Source organism: Marmota monax, unplaced genomic scaffold (genome assembly GCF_021218885.2).
Source record: "Marmota monax isolate L192 unplaced genomic scaffold, Marmota_monax_Labrador192_F-V1.1 WCK01_AAM20220418_F8-fsc01010, whole genome shotgun sequence".
NCBI lineage: Eukaryota > Metazoa > Chordata > Mammalia > Rodentia > Sciuridae > Marmota > Marmota monax.
The window spans coordinates 24,533-36,189 of record NW_026694913.1 but is presented as its reverse complement, the minus strand read 5'-3'; positions in this window follow the sequence as shown (position 1 = coordinate 36,189).

Genomic DNA, 11,657 nt, shown 5'->3' with positions numbered 1-11,657 from the left:
AAATTCTAAACCGAATTTCTAATATGGCCAAGTACCAGAAAAATAGAGCTAGTTGAATTTTTTTAAATAAAAAATCAAAGTTGATAAATGAATACCGACACACAGACCATTCCCACAAGACGGGAGAAGCGAGCACAGGGAATGGGGTTTGAGCAGGTCCCCTGGGCGGGAGGAGGAGGAGGAGGGCTGCTTTCCCAGGGAGGAGGCCCCGAGATGTGCCTAGGGAGGAAACGCGGGGCATGGGGTGGAGGGTGGTGCCCCTGCGAAGGCCACTCCAGCAGGAGGCAGCAGACAGTGTGGGGGGCCGCGGGGCCCTGGGAAACGGAGTTCAGACGCAGCAGGGAGGCTGCACAGGCTGTGGCTCAGCTCGGGGGCAGCGAACCACAGACCAGGCTCTCCTCAGGCCTCCGCCTTGGTTCACAGGACTCTGGGAGGAGAGGAGGAGGTGATCACAAGAGCAAGGCAGGAGCCAGCTCCGGGGCCAGGGCCCAGCTGGGCAGAGACCAGGCTTCCCGAAGGGAGGTGGCCAGCACTGGCTGGACTGCGGTCAGACGTCCTGGGCCTCGGAGGCTGTTCCCAGCCCTGCCTGCTGGAGCCTGAGGCCTGCTGCCCCGCCTGCCCCACCGGTGTGTGGCGTAGGCGAGGTCATCTGTCCATGGCAGAAAGCCAGCAGGCCAGGAAGGTGGGCAAAAACGCTCCAGGGTACGTTTTATTCTACTTGAAAGAAAAATAGCTTCACATCTCATTGGAAAAGGGAGTGTTCTGATGACGGAATGGCTATGATCTCATGGGGTGAAGACAGGTGACAAGAGCTGTCAGGGTGGCTTGAGCCGGCATCACAGTGCTGGACGGCCACGCGGATGGGTGGCTGACCGCATCCTGGGGAAACCCGCTAGCCTCTCCCTCATCTCTGAAGGGCGGCACCTCCCTGGGTGTGTGCGGCATTAATGAGGTCACGCATGGAGCGGCTCAGCTCCACCCGGGGACCTGCGGAGGACGGCCTCGGTGGTGACCATCCGTGTTGGACAGCAGTGAAGGAAGGAGTGGTTTGTGTGCATCAGGTCATTTAATTAACAGTGGCCGGCTCAGTGCGACCGAAACTTCTTGCCTTACGATCATTGTTTTGTGTGTCTGTGGTGCTGGGACTGAAGCCTCGGCGTCCCCAAACGTGCCTCCTACAGGCTATCTCGTGGCCTGATCCTCCTGGCCTCAGCTGCTGCGTCTCAACACAGAATGGCCCCAGTAAGCAAGACCAAAGGACACCAGGAGCAGGGGCCCGCAGCTCGGTCGCCCACGTCGGCTCTGCTGAGGCAGCAAGTGACTGGCAGTCCTCCCACCGTGCCTCGATGTCACCACACAGTGAGTGGCAGTCCTCCTCCCACCGAGCCTCGATGTCACCACACAGTGAGTGGCAGTCCTCCTCACTGTGCCTCGATGTCACCATAAAGTGAGTGGAGGCCCCTCCTCACTGTGCCTCGATGTCACCATAAAGTGAGTGGAGGCCTCTCCTCACTGGGCCTCGATGTCACCACACAGTGAGTGGCATCCTCTCCTCACTGTGCCTCGATGTCACCACACAGTGAGTGGCAGTCCTCCTCACCGTGCCTCGATGTCACCACACAGTGAGTGGCATCCTCTCCTCACTGTGCCTCGATGTCACCACACAGTGAGTGGCAGTCCTCCTCACCGTGCCTCGATGTCACCACACAGTGAGTGGCATCCTCTCCTCACCGTGCCTCGATGTCACCACACAGTGAGTGGCAGTCCTCCTCACCGGGCCTCGATGTCACCACACAGTGAGTGGCAGTCCTCCTCACTGGGCCTCGATGTCACCACACACAGCATTAAAACCTGCACCCAAGAGGATGCCCTGCTCAGAGGACGGCCAGGGTGTGGTTCTGCTGGTTTGTGAAACCCAGAGTCCTGGGAGGGGGCCCTCGTCCCACTCAGGCAGACCATGGACACAGCTCCTCCACACGAGGGGTGCCACAGGAGAAGGCATCCCAGCGTGTCTGGGGATAGAGGGCAGCCACATTGGCATCCCCTCCACTTCACCTTTTCCCCTCTGACCTGTTCTGAGGGATGCGGGTCTCAGGACCACAGTGTCCCCCTGGAGAGTGACCACTGACCAGAGAGCTGCACTGAGGGTTGTGGGTCTCAGGACCTCAGTGCCCCCCTGGAGAGTGACCACTGACCAGAGAGCTGCACTGAGGGTTGTGGGTCTCAGGACCTCAGTGCCCCCCTGGAGAGTGACCACTGACCAGAAAGCTGTGCCGAGGGGTGCGTGTCTCAGGACCGCTGTGCGGGCACAGAGCGTGATCACTGGCTGAAGAGCGTGTGTTGTTTGGAGTGGCATGTGCAGAAATGAAGAGCGTGTCTTACTATTAATTTCTGGTCAGAGGTGGCAACTGGGTACTTTCGATTTCGACCGCCTGTAGAGATTTCTGGTCATGTACTCGGTTTCCCAGGGAAAGCTGGGAGTGGCCGCTGTGTGACTGTGAAAGAAGGAACTCCTTCTGTGCCGCAGTCTGGCTGGGCACACAATCACGAGCCACCACACAGCTTGTAGATTCAAACAGCAACTCTTTATTCCCGAACTCACACCAGCCGTCTACAATCACGTTCTGGGGAAATCCACGTTCTCTGCCCAAATCCACCTCCACTGGGCTTCTCTCTCCCAAAAAAATACTGTCTGAATCCCGTGAGAACTCAAGGGGAACTCAGGCAGCAGGATACGTACACCCTATTCCCAGCAGGAAGAATCTTAAACCTTAAACCTGGAACCTAAACTGGGAACGCCCTAAACCCGATTATCTTAAACCGGGAACACCCTAATCCGCCCTGGTCCTTGAGCAAGGTCACCTACATTCAATGTCACTGCAAAATGTCAGCAACATGGGGTACGCTGGCAAGGAAATTGTCATACCTACTTGGCTAATGGCTCCCAGCACTTCTGCCTTTGCAGGAAGGCGGAGGGGAGGGAGGCTGGAGCATTGGCCAGCAGCCCAGAGCAGGTGCTGCCGGGGCCCCAGGGCTCTGCGCCTCCCAGCTGCGGCCCCAACCTCTGGTTGGCTTCGCTTCTTTGTTGTCATGGGAAGGTGACCCAGGTGTCCGCACCTTTGCCAAAGCCAGGTGTGAGGAAGTACCTGCTGAACGCAAACCCACTTGCTAAAGGGCAGTCCCCTCTCTCCACCAGACACAGTTGAGAAGTGACAGTCCTGAGATGGACATCTGAAAGAACCTCAGATCTCCCCTCCTTGGGATGTCTAAGGCAGTAGTAAAAATGCAGATTTATTTCACCCTTTGGTTTACAGATTATAGGTGGTGATTCCTTATAAAAACTCACAAGTGCACGAGTCCCCGTTACTGAGGCGCTGCAGTGAAGCCTTGCTTTGTGTATGCTACGGAGGTGGCTGCACTCCTACAGTCCCCGGGGCCAGGGCTCGCCCTCTAAACGTCAGAATGACCTGCTCCTGATACCGCTCCTTGCAGAAGCCGTGTCCCCCGAGATGGCCTGGTGTGGGCTGCAGCATAGACGGGCAGACCTCTCCACTGGGGTCCGGTAGGCTCGTGGCTGGGCTGGGCTGAGTTTAGGCTCCACCGCATTCCCCACTCTGACTCAGCCTGCCCCAGCGTCCAGCGTCCTGCACTGGGAGGGCCTGGCTCAGGGTGGCGCCCAGAGAGGAAGAGGGCGGCAGCACTGCTTGAGCGCCACCCTTGACCTCCATGAAAACCACTGCTTCAGTTTGGGTCTTGAGCGTCCCCCAAGGCCCAGCCCATATGTTGGAGGCTTGGTCTCCAGTTTGGTGCTTTTGGAGGGTGGAGACTTGCAGAGGTGAGGCCCGGGGGGGATCCTCAGCTCCTGGGGGGTGCCCGAGGGGATGGGCCCTGGTCTGCCTTCTCAATTCCCTGTCACAGGGCCATGTGCCCCTGCTGCTCCACCACAGGTCCCAGGGCAGCCCAGGACCCTGGACTGGGACTCCGAAATGTGAGCCAAACGGAACCTTCTCCCTTCATCAGCCGCTGCCTTGGTGTTTGCCATGGTGGGGAGCTGACCGTCCACCCCGCTGGGCTGCAAAGGAGATGCTGGCCAGCCGTATGCTTCACAGGCTGCAGCACGCAAACCCGCCTTAGGACTCTGTGGAGTCTGCTCTTCTCTCTGCAGCTGCCTCTGGTGAGAACTCTCTTTCTGCTTCTGCTCCTTGAAGCTGTGCTCCCCTGGGGCAGCACCTCTCCAGGGCTGGCTCTCCTCGAGCTCCAGCGTCTGGGCCTGACGCACTGTGCTGAGTTGTCTCCTGACTGGCCCACGGGCCCCATGAGGGCAGGAGCGCTGCTTCCTCCGTGGTACGGCTGTGTGCTGCGGAGCGTGCTCTCAGGGTAGGCTGGATGAAGGGTTCGCTCTTACGCATGTTCACATTTTCAAGGAGAATGATCAGCGGGGCTGGAAGACGTGGCACTCGGCCATGCTCAGTGCTTTGCTCCTAGCTTTGTGCTGTTTTAGTTAAGGGACGAGGGACCACTGGATCCTAAAGAGAAGCTGGGGTTCACACAAGGCGGTAACAGAATTCTGCAGAGGGAATCCAGGATCCCTGCCTTGATTAGCTGCTTGGGTGGCGCCGGGCTGGCCCATAGCCCACGGGTGTCAGAGTGGGACTCCTTCCAGGGGACAGGCACCTTTGCGGTCAGACCTGTGGCACACGGGATTTGCCACCAGGCCCTGGCTGAGACAAGACCTTCACCTCCAGTTTCTTCCCCTCGGGCCTCAGGTGGCCTTCAGGAGGAGGTGTGGTCAGGAGCTGTCCAGTGCCGCAGGGCCACACAGAGCATCCAGAGCAGCTGGGATGGCCGGTCCCACACGGTTGTTCAGGACTCACTGCCCCCTGCGACTCCCAGAGAGAGCCCTTGAAGTCTCTGGACCACTCTAATTCCACGGCGGATAGGTGGGACAGCCTCCCGGTCTGGTCAGGACCTTGGCTGTGCAGGGAGGAGGAGATGTTGCCGGCACCTCAGGAGGAACCCACTGCGACTGGACTGCTCCCGGCTCTCCCCCAATTCAGTTCTCCAGCTCAGGTGGATAAATAGCACATGCTGTCTGATTCTGACCTGCAAATAACAAGTTGTCATCTGTGGATTCTTTCCTAAATGAAAGATGATTAGCGTGCTCGGTGTCTTTAGTAGAGGAGGGAGGTAGGATACTTGTGGACTCTTATTTTGCCATCCCTAAATATGCTGACATTTGACCACCATGCTCAGTGCTCCGAACACGTGGCTGTCGGAGACCTGAGGTGTGGGAGCTTTGCCGGCACAGAGACATTTAGGACTGACATTCAGAACTCAGGCTCCCAGAGGCCTGGCCACAGACAGGGACGGCAAGGGGAATAAAAGGGAGGCCGTCCAGGGTGAGCTGTGACGGAAGGGGTTCTCACTTCCCCTCAGCCTGCTGGTGGGCAGCTGGTCTTCAGAGGCCCTTCTCCTGCTCTCTGGCTCCAGGATGACCCTGGAGCTCAGGGCAGCTGCGGCTTCCTCTGAGGACCAGCTCCCCACATAAGGGCCACCGTCACCGGTCAGCCACAGGTACTTGAGCAGCTCCCTTTGCTCCACATCCAGAGCAAAGCCGGGAGGTCCTGGTGGGCAGCACCCTGCCTCTGCCTCTGCAGGGCACCCCAGCTTGTTTTCTATTAATGTGTCTAGTTCTCAGGAAACTTCCACAGGATGTGGAACCGCTGCCTTCTAGTGGACCCCTCGGTGGAAGAGCTTACTTGACAGGCCAAAGTCCAGCCTGATTTTTGTGCGTTGATGAGCTTCCGTTCCCTGCAGTGCCGTGGGCCTGCCTGGACGTGGCTGCTGCTTCTCCTGGGTGCACAGGGCTCCTGCTCCTCACGCCCGCCTGCCCCGCGGCTGGGCACCACCCCAGGGCCTGGATGAGAGCGCGGGGTGCGCTGCAGCCCTCGGCTGCCCTACCCTGGAACTCGGGGTCTCTCTGCCCCTCCTCCTGGCTCCATCTGGCTGCTTCCTGCCCTGATGAATTTTTACTTCATTTTTGTCATTTTTCTGGAAACTAGAAAATTTACATAAATAGTTTTCTTAATACTTATTATTTTCTGTATGTTCCCTGTGAATTTTTGACTACGTTATTGTAAAATAATGTATCCTTTCTGTGTCAAACGAGTGAATTTCAAAAATGTCCGAACATTACGGGCGTTTCTAGGGGAAAAGTGAGCGTCCACCTTCCCCCAAGACTGCCTGCTTGTCCCTAAGGACCAGCACCATTAACGGTTTCTCGCATCTTCTTCCAGAAGTTATGTCCCTATGCTTTCTTCACTTGGGTGTGCACACACGTGCACCACGGCCTGTGTCCAGGCAGGAACCTGCTAGCTCCGAGTGCCCCGCGGGAGCCCTGTTTGCAGCCGGCCCAGGTCAGCCTGACTCCCGCCTCCCGGGCTGCTCCATGAAGCTGCCGCCTCAGGCCCGGGCACTGAAGGCCCCTGTCCACCCAGCCCTGCCTCCGTTCTCCTTGCCTCTTGGGTGGTCAGTGTGGCCCCATCTCGTTATTTCTTCTTCCGAATTGCTTGCTGTGTACTTGGCTTTTGCTATTGAATGTCAAAAGCCAAAAAATCCGGATGTTCTCCTGTAGATCCTAACGGTAGGAGCCGTTAGTGATTCCCATGCTCACCGGATGCCAACGGGGATCTCCCTGTCCTTGCACCATTTTTCCTGAGGCCTAAAGATGAGAATATCAGACCAGGAAGTACGTGCACCTTCTCAGGCAGACACAAAGGCCTTCTTCCCAGCCGCCAAACCCGCCCTCCCCCAACAGGAGGCTGGGAATCCCGGAGAAGGTACTGAGGAAGGCATGTGGAGTGGCAGGAAGGCTGTGATCTTCCCGGCCCCTCCTGGGCTGGCTACTGTCACCAGGGTCAGGGCGGGAGGACTCAGAGCCAGGGGGGGAGGGGGCGCCATGAGTGAGTCCTGGCTTCTCCCTCCAGGCAAGGAAAGGGCAGGGCGGTGGCACCACCGGAGGCCTGGGAGAGCCTGAAAGGCGCCCTGGAGCCCCCGGCCAGGGCTGCAGGGAGAAATGTGAACAAAGGCTGGTGCCTGGCCCTCAGAAGACCCCCGAGAGGTGAGGGGGGCCTGGTGCTGCCCAGAGGGTGAGGGTGCAGAAGGGCCACACTGGACCTGGGTGGGAGCCCTTAGAAGTCAGGGCTGCAGGTCCACAGAGGACGGGTGTGCAGTGACCTCACCTCTGTTCCCACAGGGACCTCCCCCCCCCCTCCCCTGAAGGCCTCCTGGCCCGGGTCTGAGCACAGGATGGACAGGTGGGCCTTCTGAAGTCTATGTAGAATAAAGGCTTGAGCTGGGCTCGCCCGGACTTTGCACTAATGACATAAGATTTATTTTTATGACAGAAGTGGCCAGCAGGCTAGGGACTGACTAACCAGGTCACCCTGGGAGGACAAGGGCTTCGCTGGCCTATAGGCAGCGATGACAGTGGCTTCTACCACACTGGGGGAACCCATCTCCTGTATGGATTTCCTCTCTCTCCATCTGCCTGAGCAAGTATCCAATTTGCACTTTTACTTAATAATAATACATTTTGGGTGAATTTCTATTAGCAACACCATAGCACAACATCTTTATTGTATGGTATTTCCAAGAAGATCCACATTATGAATTTTCATGAGGCACTTCATAGGTCCTCGACTGGAAGGACCTTTGTCTTCAGGTTTGCACAGTGCACACTCCTCTCTTATCGAGCACATACGTGACTCACGGCAGGACAGCTGACTGGACGCTGTTTCAAAGAGGGAAGGGCCTGGGCACTTAAAAGTGTGATAGATGTGGCGAATTACTTTTGAGAAATACCAACAACAGTGCCTATGAATGCCTGTCTTCAGCCTTCTCTTCCATGTTGGATAGTATCCAACAGTTTGATCTTTGTGGAGCTCAAGGAAAAATGTAGCATCCTGGTGTTTTGACTTTCACTTCTCTGAATAAAGTTTATCATATTTTCAGGTACAAGGAAATGTTTTGTCTTATCATTTGGGAAGCACAAAACTACCTACGGCTTATAAAAATGAAATCGTTAACTAGGTGCAGGGTGCACACCTGTAGTGCAGGCTACCAGCTACTCGGGGAGGCTGAGGCAGGAGGATCACAGGTTCAAGGCCAGCCTGGGCAACTTAGTGAGAGTCTGTCTCAAGATAAAACTGTAACATCGGGCTGGGGTGCAGCCTGGTGCTAAGCCTTGCCTGGCAGGTGGGAAGCCCTGGGTTAAATCCCTGGTTCTGAAGACCAGGGAGAACTGCAGGTGAGACCACAGCTAGGACCCACAGCCTGGTCCATCTGCTGACCCTCCACGAGTCCACAGTGGCCACCGCCACTCTCTCTTCTGGTGTCTGCCTCCTCGTTTCCAAAGGCTCCATGCCGTCTCCTCGTGCAGGGGGACGCCTCTGCTCTCTTCTTGTACTGGGCGAAGTTTTACCTTTGACGCTCTCTTCTAAGTCAGGGTGTGATGCACTGCAGCTAGTGGACTGATCTGGGGCTTCTTTCCTGTCTGCTGATGTAAGGCAGAGCTGAGGGGACTGGTTTTAAATCTCTGTTCTTTCCTGAACACACACTCCCTGCTACAATCCCCCGATGATCACAGGGCACGTGCTCCGTGCTGTAGACCCCCTACCGCCACTGCCTCTGCCGTACCCTACAAATCCCCACATATTTCCATTTAGTCTCAAATAGTTTAAAATTCCCTTCGAGATTTCTTCTTTGACCCCCGTGCTGTTGAGATGTGTGTTGCTTAATTTCTAACTATTTGGGGATTTTCCGTGCATCATCCTGTTGCTGGTTTCTGGTCTAGATCCGCTGTGTTGGGGCGGTGTGCTGTATCACCTGTTTTCAGTCTGCTGGGGCAAAGGTGTGTTCTGACAGGAGCAGTCTGTCTCAGTGAAGGGCCCGGTGAGCCTGGAGAAACAGCCTGTGTGCTGTCGGTGCAGCACCGTCCACGGCAGTTAGATGGGGCTGGTCGGGTGCAGGCTCCAGGTTCCCTTCCCAGTCCTCTGCCTGCTGGACCCGTCAGTCACGACCACTGCAGCTCTAGCTGGGACAGCAGGCTCACCAGCTTCTCCTTCAAGTGCACCGGGCTGGGCCACCCTCATGTAGATGCTCTGTTGTTGGAAGCAACATGAAAGTCTGCTGAGTCTTCCTGGAGCCCACCCGCTGCCCCTGTGGGAGCCCCTGCCCAGCTCTGGACACCTTCCTTCTCCCAGGTGCCGCCTGGTTGGAGATGCATGAGGATACTGCAGCTGCCCTTGGATGGTGCCTTCTGTCCTGTCCTTGGACACACCGACTCCCTCACCTGACACCCACCCTGCAGTGGGGCTGCTGGATCATAGGGTGCTGGTCTTCAATTCTGTGAGGACCCTCGTGGTTTCCGTAACACCTGTGCTACTGCACATTCCCACCCACGGGTGCAAAGCTCCACTTGTCCCCACAGACTTGCAGGAACTCACTATCCTCCATGACGGTCATTCTTACTGGGATGAGGCGAGATGGCACCATGGTTTTGATCTGCATTTCCCAGGGGTCAGTGAGGCTGACCTTTTCTTTCCCGTATTCCTGATGACCATGCTGAGAAGTCTATCTTTAGGTCCACTGCCGTTTCCAGGGTTTGGGGTTTGTGATGGAGTTTTTGAACGGCTGTGGCTGCTGGGCCTCTGTCCCTCCGTGGACGTAGAGAGCAGTGTCTCCCCTGCTCTGTGGGATTCTCCGTGGCTGTAGAGGCTTTCAGCTCCGTGTGGTCCCAGGGGTTCACTTTCGCTTCTTTTCCTACACTTTTGAGTCCTTCTTTAAAAACACTCCTCGCTCACTCTGGAGTCCCAGGCTTGACCGCGTTCCCCTCTGACAGCCTCTGGAAGCCCAGGCTCCCCTGCTTCTCGCCAACCCTGATGGGAGAGAGCGGTCTGTTCACTCTTCTGTGCTTGCACATCCACTTTCCCAGCACCGTGTCCTCTTGGAGGCCGGGAGCTGTGGGCTTCTCCCGGCTTGGCCAGCTCCTGCCGGTGCGAGCGCTCTGCCCCCGGCAGGGAGGTGTGTGGGGAAGCCAGTGCCGGGTGCTCCTGCCTGGCTCTTCTGCGCAGGGGCTTTAATGGTTCCTGGGAGTCTTGTACCTCACCTTGGTCAGGAGCTTTGCTGGAATGGCTTTCCTCTGTCCTCTGGACATGGAATGTGCTTGAGGGCGACCTGTCTGCCTGTCCATCTTGATGCCCACTCTCACGCTGCGGCTTTCTCCAGGTACCTGGGGAGGCGGCGGCCTGTTGTGGGGCAGGCGCACTGTGCTGGCAGGACTTCTGCCCTCACAGAGTTGGTCCACACAGGGACATGGCTTTGGGGTAACTGGGCCTCTGTTTGGAGCATGGGTGTGAAACATGTCATGTCCATCAGCCGCTCTGCCTCCCGAGGCTCGCCACACCGAGCCCTCTGCAAACCAGGCCCATCCAGGAGGGTGGAGGCTGTCAGGAGGGGCAGCACAGCCTGCTGGGCTGTCCACATGGCCCGATGTCTTGACCCTGCCAGGTCCAGGCCTGCAGGCCTCACCTTCACATGCCAGCGCCGTGGCTCCAGGATCACGTGGTGTCCGTCACAGGAACGGCAGATCTCGTCTTACCGGGCACCTCGGAGCTGAGCTGGGTCTCGGCCAGCCAGGCCGTTCTGCAGAAGGAGGTGGCCACCCCCTGTGGGGTCCTGGCGGGTCCCCAGCTCCTGGAAGTCTGCCTGTGGATCTCCACTCAGGGCTTTCCCTCCTTGGGGTAGTAGTGAGCTGGTCCGTGGCCCTCTGGGTGGGCCGTGTGTTCCTGGGCACTGGTTGGCCACCTGGTGCCCTGCACAGACTGCTCCCGCTCTGTGCCTGCTGGGGTCAGGCCCTAGGAGTGCTGGCAGCCGCACGGTTCCATGAAGTGGAAGGAAGGCACATGGCCATTTCCCCACGTCCACAGGGCCCCGGGTGTCACGTCGCTGTTTGAAGCCGAGGCTGCCAGGGGTGGGGCACTGGCCTTGTCCTGGACAGTGTCAAAGTGCCTCAGAGGGGGGACTCTCTGGCACTTCAGAGAGCTAGAAGGACCCCAATCTTCCTGGTCACCCACCTCCGAGGATGACTGCCCCACCTGGCTCAGCAGCCCCTGCAGCCTCACGTCGGCCACACACCTGCAGGATGACCGTGGGTGGTGTGGCCAAACCGCCAGGGCCAGGGCGGGGAGCAGTGGGGCGGCCTCCCTTCTCCTCTGGCCGGCCGAGGGCAGTGCTCAAGGGTGCATGCTGGTGTGCTGCATAACATGTGAGGCATGTGTGTATGCAGTGTGTGTGCATATGTGTGACGTGTACACGTGTATGTGTGGCTGTGGGGTCTGGGTATGTGGGCAGTGTGGGTGTGGGTGTGAGTGTATGTATGTGTGTGCAGTGTGTGTGTGTGTGTGTGGTACGTATGTGTATATATGTGCATATGTGTGGGGTTGGTGGGTGGGGGTGTGAGTGTGGTGTGGATGTGCATGAGGTGTATGTGTAAGTGTGTGTGCTGTGAGTGCATGTGCGTGAGGTGTGCACATGTGTATACGTGCATAGGGGTGCCGGGCATATGTGTGTGCACTGTGGGTGTCTGTGTGGGACTG